General features: G+C 43.5%; 1 protein-coding gene across 5 annotated transcripts in view; it reads right to left on the bottom strand.

Moving 5' to 3' along the window:
- SETD5 (SET domain containing 5) overlaps window positions 1–16,108 on the bottom strand; it is an 87,654-nt gene that overhangs the window by 48,256 nt on the left and 23,290 nt on the right. The window contains exon 1 of one of the 5 annotated variants that reach the window (XM_077276292.1): window positions 3,193–3,213. The exons of the other annotated variants lie outside the window; for them this stretch is intronic. The gene's annotated coding sequence lies outside the window, so the exon portion shown is untranslated. Of the gene's footprint in view, window positions 1–3,192; window positions 3,214–16,108 lie in introns of those variants that run through there. 5 annotated transcript variants of the gene reach the window in all.

Genomic DNA, 16,108 nt, shown 5'->3' with positions numbered 1-16,108 from the left:
AGACATCAGAGGGTGAGTATGTAGTGTTTTTTTTTACTTTTACAATGGTAACCAGGGTAAATATCGGGTTACTAAGTGCGGCCCTGCGCTTAGTAACCCGATATTTACCCTGGTTACCATTGTAAAATATTGCTGGCATCGTTGCTTTTGCTGTCAAACACGACGATACACGCCGACCTGACGACCAAATAAAGTTCTGAACTTTCAGCAACGACCAGCGATATCACAGCAGGATCCAGATCGCTGCTGCGTGTCAAACACAACGATATCGCTATCCAGGACGCTGCAACGTCACGGATCGCTATCGTTATCGCTGCAAAGTCGTTTAGTGTGAAGGTACCTTTAGGCAAGGTTCACAACGCGTTAGTGCCATCCGTTTAACGGATTCGCTTATGCTCAAATCTCTTTTTTCTACGATTGCGCTAAAGCATGGTAGAATTGCGCTGGCATGCGTTAGCAAGAGGTCTATGCACCGAGAATGCGTCCGTTCGCTGAGCGTTAGACCTAACGTACCCGAAAACGCGGTAGAAAGCATTTGAGGGTGTGTCACAAAGTAACGCATGCCGATTTTGACATGCGTTACGATAATTGAAGTCTATGGGCGCGTTAACTGATCCGTTACATAGTGTTACTGACGCTAAGTAACGGATCCATTAAACGGATCGCCCAAATGCAATGTGAACCTACCGTTAGGGTATGTGCACACGATCAGGAATTGGGAGCACTTTGGAAGCAGCGCATGTCCGCTGCATCCAAAACGCTGCCGGCTATTGAACGCAGGTGGATTCCAATGCTGTTAGGGTGAAATTTATCTTGTGGACACTCGCATCTCCACAAGATAAATAGACATGCTGCGGTCTGGAGAGACACGCCAAATGTCCGTCTCCACGGGTGAGCCGCGGGCATCTGTGGACTCAGTGGACATAGGATATCTTTAAATCCCAACCATTACGCTGTAACATCTGGATGCTACAGGTTGGACGCTGCACAAGTGCGCAGAATCCAACCCGCAGTGTTTACGGATCATGTGCACATACCCTAAAGGAATCATTCATACGTCAGAGAATCACCATTGTCTCATGCGTTTTTCAAGGTTAGAACACCTCCCCATTATACCGTAGTCTATTCTTTTGAGAATCTGTTAGTCTACAAAAAAGAAAAAAAAAAAAACACAGCGACATGTCTGTTTTTATTCCAAGTCATGGATCCAAACGACCTGTACAGGTCTACGGGTCTGTGAAGATCATGGAAATCACATGAGTAGCATTAGTGTGAAGTTTGTAATTACCAGTAATGTATATTTTTCAACAGTGAAAATCACCAACAAAACAATGATGGTAAAAAAAAAGACAAAGGTACCAAACACTTAAGAAACATGGATCCAAAACAGATCAACAACAGATGGTGTGTTTCTATTTAAGTGAAGAATGGCGGACATCCAAACGAGTCCTAATAGTCACCCTTAGGCCGGGGTCACAGTTACGTGTGCAATGCGAGAAACTTGAGCGGGTCTCTCGCATCAATAACCAGCACTGCCGCCAGCACTCAGGACCGGATCGTTCAGCTGTATGTACTTCTATGCAGCCGTACGCTCTGGCCCCGAGTGCCGGCAGCAGTGCCAGGTATTGATGCACGAGTTTCTTGCAGTGCACACGCAAGTGTGACCCCGACCTTACTTGTGCCCTCCTTTTGTCTACGTCACATATTGATGCCGTAATGGCATGGGGAAGGCAGTGGCAAAGCTGAAATATGTTTTACCTGCCTTTCCTGTGCTGAAGACGTGCTTCAGACTTGTGTCCATCTTGGATGCAGAGGGACCAGAACACTGGTCTCCGTGTTGGAGGCAAACAGAGGGCACTAGGTAAAGTGACTACACATGATAGTAAATTTTCAGTGCCAGAGTTGAGGGTAACTTTAAGGCCCCTTTACACAGGCCAATAATCAGTGAACTAGCATTCGTTAGAACGGTCTTTCACCAATTATCAGCCTGTTTAAAGATGCAGGTAATCACATAACGAGCAAAACACTCATTCTTTGGGTGATGGGATCTTATGTCAGCATAAAAATCATTATCAGCAGAACATTGCCATGTGCAAACAGATGTGCTGCCGATAATGATATCTTATGGGCACAGAACAATCGTATTACAAATCGTTCTGTGCCCACGAATTATGGAGGGCCTGTTAGACAAGTCTAATGGTTTACTGACCTATCTTCAGACGTTTGGTGTCTCAATTCAGCACTATCCTGCATAAAGCTTCACCAATAAATCATCACCCCGATTCCCTAATGCAGAATAGATATCCTGCTGAAAGCCATATAAATCCCGTGTAAGATTATAGACACCTTGTGCTTGCCTGTTATAAGAGGGGGGTATAAATGTGTACAATGTGCAAGGTTTTTACACCGAAGTTGTATATGTGCACCATGGAAGGCTATAATCATTTAGCTCATGGGATAGGGCAAATATTGGCTCATTTATTGTTTTATACAAGTTTTAAAGTTACGCTAAGAAGCTGACAATTTGCAGGTCTCTGCACAGCACTTGTGTGTGAAGGCCATTTCCACCATCAGGCAGCACTTCCCCCACACAGCCTGTCAATCAGAGGTACATGACCATCTTCCTGTTCTACTTCCTTTGGAAGACATTTCCCAGCTGTAAATTGTACAAGATCTGCAGGACAAGCAAGTAGTGAGTGGCTGGCTGGCCAAGCAAACTTACTAGTCACAAAATGCATTCCATTGCGGGACATTTTGCTTTTTCCCCAATGCTAAAATACACAGGTTTTTCCTGTCTCCAGCCGGTATTGGCATGTTTGCCAGTCGATAGAAGGTCAGACTGGCAGCTAAACATTACCCTGTGTATTTACCTTTCTAGGTAACCTTTCTATATCCAGTCTTTGAGCAGACTGCATGACTTCATAACCAGATGTCTAAGGTGATGTGGGTTTCACCTGGCATCACCAAGTGGATTTAATGGAACCAGTACCTTAATAATCCTAAAATAAGTACAACACAGGTAACACTATAAATAATCAGAAGTGGTGAGCCCCATCTGACCAGCCGTAACCTTGAGATTGGCTTGGTGGATCTACAAATAATGGTTTAGTTAACGGGCGTTTTTTCAACTTCAACAGCAAGAGTACATAGTTTCCCAGGCTCCTTGCTCGCTGAGTGATTGACAGTACAGACCTGCAGCTTGGTGACGCAGGGCACCCATGCTGCCAGAGTAGAGACAGCTTTGGTCTGAGGGACACGAGGCACTGACGCTGGCTGGATCCGGCCAGGTTCAGTACAGCGTTTAGAATCTCCGTTGTAAAGAGCTTATAAGCACAGCACGCTCCTTGCCTAGGAGACCGGCCACTTGTAACAATGCAGCAGTGGCCGGTAACCTAGGCAACAAGCAGAACCAATGTTAAGAATGGAGAGAAATTTTAACAGGAGGTATAAAGTATAGTTGCTTGTTTTAACATTTATAACAAAAATAAACCTAACTGGCGATAAAAGCAGGGTCAGCATAAAAACAGCGGCTGAAGAGGTCAGATGACACCAGATGAGTCAGGTTAACAAATTGTGCCTGGTGGCGGAGACAGTTATTCCGCCCAAACAATAGAAAAAAAATATGTAGAAATGTGATAAAATATCTTGAGTGATTTTTTTTGTAGCAGATTTTCATAAAGCACATTCTGAAAAGTCAGATTTCCAGGAAGCAGCCCTCCAATATTTAATCAATAGCTTTCCATCTCATGACCATTTACATATTGGTTAGTAATTAGCAAATAAGCGTTTTATTGTTTCCAATCATCGTCCCGTGCAGATATGCTGCCGATTAGTCGCAGTTAGTCACATGGGCAAGTACATCACACCACCCCAGATGAACAGGGAATGTGCTGCCAGCATCATATGTTTGGGGACAAAACAATGCTATGAACGACCGTTCTCTCTGCATACAGTTGTGTTGGCTAGGCAGGAGCGCGTATGTATTCAGTCGTTTAGAGCTGGTTTGTGTGAAAAGGAAAACAGCCGTTTCTTTTTTCACGCAAATTTTTCAGGTTTTTTTTCCCATTCATCTGAATGGGTGAAAAAAGCTGCAAAAACGCTGAAATGAATTGACATGACAGATTTGGAAAAAAAAAATGCTTTGAAAGCTCAAACGTGTAAAGAAAAATTAAGCAGCATGTGCATGAGATTTTAAAAGTTTCAATCACTTTGCTGATAACTATAAAACCAAAGTAAAAACTCAATATGTGAACAAGCTCTAAGACTAGTTTCCAAAGTCAGACAATCTCCTAATCATATTCTTGTAGTGAAAATTATTTTAAATCTTTTTTATAACAGGTATAGAGCATATGGAGTAAAAAGCGAACCGGCAGTATGAATGAGGACTTCTTATACCTCCGATATAAGTGGTCTCCAAGTGAGGACCATTTCTCTAAATGGAGATTAGCAGTGTATGATTTTTTTTCCAGCTTTTACGTTTAAATCCACCAAATACTTCAGCGCGGTGAACTTCTTCGTTCATGAATCACTGTCAGGCAACTTCTAGAATCATCATCCCTCTCCCTGCGCTGTCCCATTTCTGTCCGAGAGATGCACAAAGCATTAATCTTATTTCTCAAGGAAAAACGCAGCACGGGCTGCAGCAGAAGAAGGTTCACTGGCTGCTTTCTGTTCCAAACACGTACAGAAATATAATGGATAACTGCTCTGGTGATCCCTTCTGCGACCTCAATCTAATCATTCCTCCGCCCAGCACGACGTGCAAGCCCATACAGCCTCCCTTCTTGCATAATATAAAATGCATATATTAATTGTCAAACGTGTCTATATCATTAAACTTATATTTATTTGAGCACTCCTATAGTGCAAAGAGCTACCGACAGCTTCTAATACCAGTCACATAGAGAAATGTTTCTAAGGGGGAAAAAACCAAAACCATATGAAATCAAACAAAATTCCAAAACTCATTTATACAACCTTACAACTGAAATAAGATTATGACTTATACCCACACGCTTAAAATTCTGTTTGACCATTTTCTTAGCTACGCGACACTTTGCGCTAACTAAAGCTTGCAGAATTAATTTCAATACAATGCAATATTCCTGTTACAACTGCAACCGATAATGCAAAAACTAGATTATGCAGAGTCGACAGAGCGACAAGGAGTTGTGGTGTGGGTCTCATCTACCCTGAAAATCAATGCAAAAAAAAAAAGTGCAAGCCGAAGAGATTGCCAAGATTTGGTCCGTGTTGCTATAGCGACAGGACACTGAAGGCAGCTCTTGTCAGGGGGTTACTTGAACATACATGTAATCGCAGTGAGACAAACAGCCCCTCCATTTTCACAGCATCACCTGACAGCCCATCCTCCCTCCTGTGCACTGTACTGTAAGGAGAAGGCATTTCCGATTACCAGTCTTATCATGGAGGCTCTGCGCCATACGTGACCTCTATAAAATGCGGGGAGAGACACAGTTGGAGTCCTGGGGAATGAGGAGTAGGGGGGCGGGGAGGAATTTTAATCAATTGGATCTTTTCACATAACTGCGGAGCGGAGCACTTCAACCTGTTTGTGTGACATCGCTGCATCTGTCCTGCCGCCAATTAAAAAGGCTGATCCTCGTATATCTAATAGGGTGGGGGATGGGAATTACCTGCACGCATGGCAAATAACCAACCAATATGTGTATTTATGCTTATGGGAAAAGCGTGTTCGCATAACAGATGTTACGCAAGAAACATGATGATACAAAATCTGAAGCCTTTTCAGATTTTTTCGGCAGTCCTAAATCAGAGAGTGAGCAGTGCAAAGATATAAACCATGGCGGCGTGCATTTCATATAATTTTACAGGGCATGGGATAGTAGGACAAGGACACAGGGTGAAAACTAGTAGAGAAAGACATTGAGGGGAAGAAATGTAACTACTCAACAGCAGGAAGTGCAACCGCTACAATGAGAACAATAAAGGGGGCCATCGGTGCTCGTCACCACAGCAGACCATAACATATGCACATACAGAAAGCTGAAGTGGTAGATTTACATGCTTTTCTTCTAATTTCAAGAAGTCTTTTGTCGGATGAGGAGTAGGCCAAATTAATTTCCTGTTTCTTTGCTGCATAAAACCTCCCCAAAAACTCAAGATTCACATTTCTCATGTCATAAAAATTACATGGATGATGCAACCGTGCATGCAAAATGGAAAAGTATAGTAGCATAGTAGGAAACACCAAATTCCAATTTCTATGAGGTTTTCAAACTGCATATTATAGCAAATGTGTGACTGGATCTTGTATTAACACCTGCGTATTATCAGCATTAGGTCATTTTAACCAAAAACAGTGGAAACAAGTAAGGGTACCGTCACACAGTGCCATTTTCATCGCTACGACGGCACGATTCGTGACGTTCTAGCGATATCGTTACGATATCGTAGTGTCTGACAAGCTACTGCGATCCGGAACCCGGCTGAGAATCGTACGTCGTAGCAGATCGTTTGAAACTTTCTTTCGTCGTCTAGTGTCCCGCTGTGGCGGCATGATTGCATCGTGTGACACAGGTTGTATACGATGTGCGCACAGTAACCAACGGCTTCTACATCGCAAATACGTCATGAAATTATCGTTCCAGCGCCGTGTATTGCAACGTGTGACCGCAGTCTACGACGCTGGAGCGATAATCATACGACGCTGCAACGTCATGAATCGTGCCGTCGTAGCGATGAAAATGGCACTGTGTGACGGTACCCTAAGACAAGACGGCAGAATAGGTGTTTCTTAGAATGAATCAGATTATTTTGCAGCTAAGTTCCACCTTACATATGGGATTCTTCCGCTGATGATTCTGCTGGACCAAGTGGGTTCCCTGGGCCTATTTAGATCCAAGTTTAGTTCAGTAGATCATAATGTGCAGCTGTGTACACATGCCCACACGCAGACAGGTAGACAAGCAGTGTGAAGCTGGTACTTTCATCCACAAGACCAATGAGGCTAGTGCATGCTGAAATTATTGTCAATACGGACTGATAATATCGCTTACCGGTTATATGAACTACCACAATGACAATGGTCTGTGTGCCGTCCTTGTGCTATCAGATCTGCAAACGGACACCATACCAGCATGGTCATTTGACACCACCATAATACAGACACTAAATATCTGGATTAGTAAACTTTCTAAATCTGTAGAGCTATACAGTCTTTAAACTTCGATATCATTGTAAAAGGCCCAGTGTACTATTTTTTTTATATGTTTGCTTATATAGCGCCATCATATTCTTTAACACTTTACACACATTACTGTCTCCATTGGGGCTCACAATCTGGATTCTTTATCAGTTTGTGTTTGGAGTGTGGAAGGAAACCGGAGAACCCAAAGGAAACTCGTGCAAATAGAGGAAGAACGTAAAAACTCCTTGCAGATGTTGTCCTTGGGATTAGAACCGAGGACCCCAGCGCTGCAAACCAGTGAGCCACCATGTTTGCACAGTCTTTACATATTTTGGTGCGTATGACATGTGACCTGTCTACAGTACAGTGCATTTCTGCTGCTTCTCATGTTTCAATTAGTTAAAACAAAACAAAAAAAAAAAAAAAAAACGCTGAAACAATTGACACACTGCAGTGCTCAAATTCAGACAGGAAAAAAACTGAGCATGAGTTTTCTGAAATCTCATCGCCTTTGCTGGTACTGTAAATGCAGACTTCTGCAGAAAAAAAAAATGCATCAAAAATACCATGTATGATCATAACCTTAGATAGCACACTTGAAAAAGGCCCTGTGTAGTGGTTACATTGTTTTCCATAGCAGCAGGTCTACAAATGTTTCTTTTAAAAACAAACATGTAGCAATTATTACAATATGAAACTGTAGCACCTTTCTGTGACAACGCTATTGCATATCTGCACATGCTGTTAATGGGAATCTGCCACCTAGTCTGACAGCATGTTGGAGAGACAGTTTTATCAGCAGGAGATTAGAAGACTAGTAAACCTGCTGCCATGTAGTCCTCCATAGTCATGAGCTCTGTATGACCCCACCCCCAATTGGCAGCTTTCTGCCTATGTACAGTGCACAGAAAAAGCTGCCAATCAGTAGTGTGTGCGTCTGTGTGTATATACAGAGCTCTACATTCAGAAGACTGCTGAATTTGCAGCAGAGAAATATGATTTTTTTTGCCACAACTGCACCAAAGCAGGCCAGTAAGTGATATATTGCTGGAATCAGGGTCTCTGCCCCTACATCAGATGGAGTAGCCAAAACCTAGAGACTTGTGATGAGCGATGAAAAAGGTGATGAAAAAGGTGTTATCAGAGCATGCTCATGTGGCTAGCCGAGTGTCTTCGGCTTGCTCGAATAATATGCTTGAATCCCTGCATGTGTCGCAACTGTTGAACAGCCAAGAGAAATGCAGCCACAGGGACTCAAACATATTTTTCTAGCATGCTGAAGAGACTGTCAGCACACGAGCATGCTCAGATAACACCTTATCCTATCGCTCATCATTACTAGATACTGATTCCCTTTAACTTGCCCATTATATACTACAACAAAATCTACCACCACAGAGAATAAGCAGCAGCAATATATATTAAGACACCAATGGGCTCAAAGCAGTACCACATCCAGGCATAATCCATCCAAAAATGTAGTGGATCATTATTAATGAGAAAAAACTTACAAATAAGAAAGCTGCTATGCAGCAGCACATATCAGGTTATGTCTTGGCAGTAACTAACAGGAGATCTCCATACAAGCAGCCGAATTCTGCCTGATACAGACACCCACACAAAATATTACTTTTATCAGTATTAAATAGGATGCATGAAATAGACATTCCTCTTAAAATAACAGGAGTCTTACCCAGATAGTAAGACATCCCCTATTAATTGGATATGGCTACCTAGTGGTCTCAAGAACAGAGCTTTGAAAATCCCCATCAGAATGAAGAGGAAATCGAGCATGCCCATCCCTGCTCCATCCATTGTCTATGGGCCTGACACAAGAATCACATCACTGTACTTGGTTATTATCACCAGCCATGCCATAGCAATGAAGTTATCCCTTAACCTAAAAAAAATAAGTTACAGGAATATCCTCATGCCCAAGTACTGTGCTGAGCAGTACACACATTAAAGTAAACCAAACATGCCAATTTTGGCAGGGTCGAGCGACCATTCAACCAATATGGGGGCCTCACGACAGATTATGTTAGGGAAGAGAAGGATTGGACCTGTTTAATTAAAACGCCAATACTTTTGTTTTCTCCAGGTGATAACCTGCCACCAAGTTTACTCCCCTTTTCCCATAAAAGAAAGCCATTTATGCTTGGCCAAGCATGTAAAGGTCCCCCCATACACATTACACTAAAGCCTACTAAACCCACAGATATTGGCCAATTGTCTAATGTTTACGGGGGTGGGAGTGGAGGCGCTGACTCTCCTCCCACATACGTTGGAGAGAGAAGTATAAGGGTACTGTCACACTCTGCAACTTTCCAACGATCACGACCAGCGATACGACCTGGCCGTGATCGTTGGAAAGTCGTTGTGTGGTCGCTGAAGAGCTGCCACACAGACAGCTCTCCAGCGACCAACGATGCCGAAGTCCCCGGGTAACCAGGGTAAACATCGGGTTACTAAGCGCAGGGCCGCGCTTAGTAACCCGATGTTTACCCTGGTTACCATTGTAAATGTAAAAAAAAACAAACAAAAAAAAAAACACATACTCACATTCCGGTGCCTGTCATGTCCCCGGGCGTCCACTTCCCTGCACTCCTCCTGCATCCTGTGTAAGCGCGGCCGTAAAGCAGAGCGGTGACGTCACCGCTGTGCTCTGATGTACGGCCGGCGCTGACACAGGATGCAGGAGTGCAGGGAAGCGGACGCCCGGGGACGTGACAGGCACCGGAATGTAAGTATGTAGTGTTTGTTTTTTTTACATTTACAATGGTAACCAGGGTAAACATCGGGTTACTAAGCGCGGCCCTGCGCTTAGTAACCCGATATTTACCCTGGTTACCAGTGAAGACATCGCTGCATCGGCGTCACACACGCCGATGCAGCGATGTCAGCGGGTGATCCAGCGACGAAATAAAGTTTCAAACGATCTGCTACGACGTACGATTCTCAGCGGGGTCCCTGATCGCAGTAGCGTGTCAGACACAGCGAGATCGTAACGATATCGCTGGAACGTCACGGATCGTGCCGTCGTAGCGACCAAAGTGCCACTGTGAGACAGTACCCTAAGGCAAGTCACATTCCCAAAGGCCGATCCTTTTGTTCTATGGGAGATAAGTTGCTGCCAAAGGAGTGTTGGGAAGCTATAGCGCTTACCAAATAAGCTGGAGAGGGAACCTGACTTCCTGGATAACTCCGGCTGATTAGCTGTTCGGCTCCGCAGCTTCATGTGTCGTGACTGTCACACAGCCGCGGAGCCAAACAGTTGATCAGCCAAAGTAATCCAGGAAGCTGGGTTCCCTCTGCAGCTTATTCGATAAGCGCTATAGCTTGGAGTTTGGCAGTGGTTCTCTGAGATAACTGAGTGTCACAGTCCTGTGAATGGGGTACTTGGGGAAAGAGAGCTGTCGGATGGCTGAGCAACCGCCCGGGTGACCGCTATCTAATGGCGAGTTTGAGAGTTGGGAGAGATAGTGGTTTGCCAATCAGGGACACCGTTATAGTTATTTTGAACTCCAAAATAGCTAATATATATTGGTTAACCAGTGAGCTGTTGTCTCCTAGTTTTCCCCAAACTATGAACCTCAAGGATTATTATTAGTGATGAGCGAGTGGACTCGTTGCTCGGGTTTTCCCTAGCATGCTCGAGTGACCTCCGAGTATTTGTTAGTGTTCGGAGATTTAGTTTTCATCGCCACAGCTGGATGATTTATAGCTACTAGCCAGCCTAAAGGTACCGTCACACTAAACGACATCGCTAGCGATCCGTGACGTTGCAGCGTCCTCGCTAGCGATATCGTTTAGTTTGACACGCAGCAGCGATCAGGATCCTGCTGTGATGTCGCTGGTCGCTGAATAAAGTCCAGAACTTTATTTGGTCGTCCGATCGCCGTGTATCGTTGTGTTTGACACCAAAAGCAACGATACCAGCGATATTTTACACTGGTAACCAGGGTAAACATCGGGTTACTAAGCGCAGGGCCGCGCTTAGTAACCCGATGTTTACCCTGGTTACCAGCGTAAAAGTAAAAAAAACAAACAGTACATGCTCACCTGCGCGTCCCCTGCCGTCCGCTTCCTGCTCTGACTGATCGCCGGCCCTAAAGTGAAAGTGAAAGCACAGCGGTGACGTCACCGCTCTGCTGTTAGGGCCGGAGCTCAGTCAGTGTCAGGAAGCGGACGCCGGGAAACGCGCAGGTGAGTATGTACTGTTTGTTTTTTTTACTTTTACGCTGGTAACCAGGGTAAACATCGGGTTACTAAGCGCGGCCCTGCGCTTAGCAACCCGATGTTTACCCTGGTTACCCGGGGACCTCGGCATCGTTGGTCGCTGGAGAGCTGACTGTGTGACAGCTCTCCAGCGATCAAACAGCGACGCTGCAGCGATCGCCATCGTTGTCGCTATCGCTGCAGCGTCGCTTAATGTGACGGTACCTTAAGTACATGTGGGGGTTGCTTGGATGCTAGGGAATCCCCACATGTATCCAAGCTGTTTATCAGCTGTAAATCATTCAGCTGCCGCAATGAAAACTAAATCTCCAAACACTAACAAATACTCAGAGGTCACCCGAGCAACGAGTATACTCGCTCATCACTAGTTATTATGCTTTGCACCCATAAAAGAAAAAACAGGTATAAAATATCAGGGAAGTGGCAGCCAAGTTCTAACTGCGGACGTTTTTCGAGAGTACAGAAAGTGTAACAAAGGCAAGTCAGGGCTGGAATAAAATGCAAAGCAGGAAGGAAGGTGGGTAGAGATCACAGATGGGTAGAGTCGACTTGAGCGAGCTACACCTGGTTTTTGAGGCTGTTGCAGGCAGAGTCTCGCACAAGGCCTCCATTTAACTAAAAACAGAAGCGACCATGTCAAACTGGCCAAGTGTCACCTTTCACATAGTACCTGTTGCAATAACAAAGTAAAGCACTCACATCGATGTGCCAAGGTAGCTATGGACACTAATGCGCGGCGCTCTTCCCAGTAGCGTGAAACAGACAATACTGGATTTCATTACCAAGCCATGTAGCAATTTACAGGCTACCATCAGAGTGTTACTTATTACACTAAAGTGAACCTGTCCCCAAGGGATGACCCCTTCATATTATGGCATAATACAAATAATCTAGTAACACAATGTCTGCATGTGCAAATCAGTGGCTCACAATATGTGAAGCTACATCTCCCAGTAATCCATTAAACTTCTGAGAGAAGTGGGGTCTAAACAAAGTCACCTGGCCACTTTTCTCCAAAAAGTAATAGAGAAATTAGTTCATTTTTTTAATTTAGTCTGTAAACTATGATATTACAAATCGAGAAGTCAAGCTTGTGCACATGCATCATGTATATGGAGGCTTTACATGGCTGTTACAGATAATTCGATCTTTTTTCTGAGCCAGGCTTCATGCAAAAAAAAAAGACTTTGGCTGCAAAATAAATCAAGCTGCAAAACATATCTAAACAAAGGTTGCACCAATAACCGTCCAGCATTACATTACAGGGCAGTACAACCTCTGAACTAGTGTTATCAACCAACTGAAGAGGTGATTGAATCCAATAGAGAAGGAGGCTGCAACCTGCAGAGAGTCAGCTGTTGGGAAACTACAACTCCCAGCAAGCCCCGACGGCTAGCTTCAGATTAAATAAAATCAAGGTTTCCACATTCACATGTTCGGAGGCAAAGTCAACATAATATATAAAGTTTCAGTATGTTACAGTTAAAGGACAAAGCCAAAAGGAACATAGTACAGAAGGCATCGCATGCCGATCTGCCACAGTGGGAAGAGCTGTTTGGGAGAAAACAGGCTTTGTTTCCAAGGTAACAGTCATGTTGACAGTCCTCATGTGAATAGCACTATGATGTCCTCTTTTAAGCAGCCTTTGGTTCCTGTGGAAACTTCTAAATCATTCCGCTCACTCCCCTGGCCACATCTTGCAACGCGTTTCAGAGTAGTTGCCAGGAGGTGATGTATAGTAACAAGAAGCACTTTGTGTTCGTTTATTACAAACTACTTAGAATTGTGATAACTGGATCTGTGCAATAAAACCTGCAGACAGCAATGTGCACGTCCTGCGTTAGAAATGCACACAACACATCTATCTTTTTATTTTATCTTTCATACCACCTTATGTCCATACGATAGCTCAAAAACGTAGCAACCCAAATAAACGAAACATGATTACCCACCACCGGTCGGAAGCGCAGAGTGGCACAATAAAATCTACATTTACTGCTACTTTTTGCAGCTGGCACATGATGCAGAGCACCAAAATAAGTCTGTGAATGCGTATCTTATACAGATGAACCTTGGCACCATTTCCTTTTCTTCTAGAGTCCCGGCTGACGATTTCAGCAGGAATACACGGAAGGAAATTACAAGATGGCTGCGCACAGAGACTTGGAGCGTGAGGATGACTCATCAGCTTCAAGACAGGTCTGGGAAGCATTAGCTGAGACAAGGCGGCGTAACTGCTGCAGACAGGAGGAAGCAAATGGCACACAGTGTGCTGTGCGGCCTGTGAGACTGAATGCAAGGCGGAATAATTATTGAATATCCATCCAGGGCACAGTAATGCTGCCCTATCTGATCTAGACAGATCTGTCTATCAAGTTCTGATCTGCCTTAAAAGAGGTCAGTCTAGCAAAAAAAAGTCAGCGTTGAACTCTCTTCCCTCGGTGATCCCCTGCAGCCCACAGTCCCTGCTGCCACTTATTGGCAAAGCTGGTTCACCGCTGGGGCCAGTGATTTATTGATTGGCATTTCTGGCTATTCACGGTGTTAAACTCTGCAAGCTGCAAGGTGACGTTGGTGAAAGGGAACATTACTCATTTTTTTAACTAGTTTAAGCCCTTGACAAACCTTAATCATAAAGTAATGATAATCATAAAACATTAGATATGAAATGATGCTGGAGCAAACTCTGCCATGAACCACTTTGCCTACAGTTGCCCCTACACCTCAGATTAATGTCAGGAGAGCTATGGGGAGAGGAACTTTTTGTGCTTTAAGATGACAAGCAGCTGACAGATATATATGGCAGCTGCTTATCTCCATGAAGAGCAAAAGGATAAGGTGACTTATCTCCCTCATTATCACCTGTCAGGGGAGAGGCCAGAGACCCCATATATATCAAATGGTTAACTGTTCCCAACTAATACCAGTAGGTTCATCTGACTTCTCCAATGTGTATGGGGTCCTTTTACTCTACTAGTACAAAAACTGAAATATGACAATAAATGTCCGAAATCCCTAAAAAGGTGCGCTCTGCTAACGACCTCAAGTCTGCATTAACTTATAAATAAAACACAATAGTCTACAAACTCGAGCGCTTCTCAGCGACTACGGTTTTCGATGCAGGGATCACACATGACTGAACCTTTGAAATTTAAGGCTAAACTTTGAAAAACGATAACCCGGGTCACTGCTGTCTGTAGACCCCCATTTAGCTGCAACAGGGAACAATGACTCCTGTATTTCGATTAATTTGCAGCTTGTGAAAATATATGAAACATGTGCCTTGTGTTTATGACACTACTGATATATTCTACGCAATAGGGACTAAAACAATAACAGAATCACATAAGCCATTTCTTGCCAAACATTTAAGTGAATGTATTATCACAAAATTACCCAATTAAATTGAAAAGTATTTTTTTTCTTCTCAGCATGATCTGTAGTAAAAAATAAGTAAATGGAATTAGTAACCCAGAAACTGGGCGTCTTTCGCACCGTCCAATGGGGCCATTTTAGATTCTTAGTTCCTGTCCTTTCAGGAAGTGTTAACGGCGGTTTCCTTGTTATCCTAGGCAGGGTTACAATGACCGGTAACACCTCTATATGCAGCTGATAGATCCACCATTCACAATAGGTGATGTCACAGCTCACCTCCTCCCCCTCCTGTACAATGACTGATAACACCTCTATATACAGTATATAACATGATCCACCATTTACAATAGGTGGTGTTACAGCTCACCTCCTCCTGTACAATGACTGATAACACCTCTATATACAGTAGACAACACAGGATCCACCATTCACAATAGGTGATGTCACAGCTCACCTCCTCCTCCTGTACAATAACTGATAACACCTCTATATACAGTAGATAACACAGGATCCACCATTCACAATAGGTGATGTCACAGCTCACCTCCTCCTCCTGTACAATGACTGATGACACCTCTATATACAGTAGATAACACAGGATCCATCATTCAGAATAGGTGATGTCACAGCTCACCTTCAACCCCTCCCTTCACAATCACTCAGATGCTTTAATAAAAATGATAAGGTCAGAGTTAGTCTATTGCTACTAGAGAACATGTGGATTTTGGAAATTACAGGATGTTAGAGTTTAACATAACCCCAGTGTCTGGTGTAAAAACTGCAAGATTTTTTTGTTTTCCATTTTTTAAAATCTGAGTTGATGCTCAACTATATATTTCTCACTACGGCACTCTAATTCTGAACTTATAATGGAAGTGCCAAACCCAAGCAGTGTTAGACTCTATTGACTATAATGGGGTCGCAGTCTGGTTTCTGGTATTTTACCATACAAAAACAGTGATGACTGATGCGTTACTTTGGTATTTTTTTTGCTGTATCTGCTCTGAACAAAACCTCAAATTGTCCATGTGAACAAAGCCTCACACACATAACGGCAGAAATCGTATGAAGGATTACACACGCTGAGCTAAAAAGTTAAAGAATAATCTACAAGCATAAACCAGCAATACGGATCAGTGTCTGATTTCACGTGTGTTATATAATATTGGCTGAACAGGAGGTCATCCGGATGCCCATTAGGCGCAGAAATAACATTTGACTAAAACTTTTCAAATCCTGAAAATAAAAGCCAACTTCGTTATGCAAAATGATAGAAAATGCTCTGTCAAATAATAAAAAACAAACAAAAAAAAACAACAACTA

This window comes from Ranitomeya variabilis, chromosome 8 (genome assembly GCF_051348905.1).
Source record: "Ranitomeya variabilis isolate aRanVar5 chromosome 8, aRanVar5.hap1, whole genome shotgun sequence".
Taxonomy (NCBI): domain Eukaryota; kingdom Metazoa; phylum Chordata; class Amphibia; order Anura; family Dendrobatidae; genus Ranitomeya; species Ranitomeya variabilis.
Note: the sequence above shows the minus strand (reverse complement) of the source record. Positions and strands in the feature narration are given on the sequence as shown.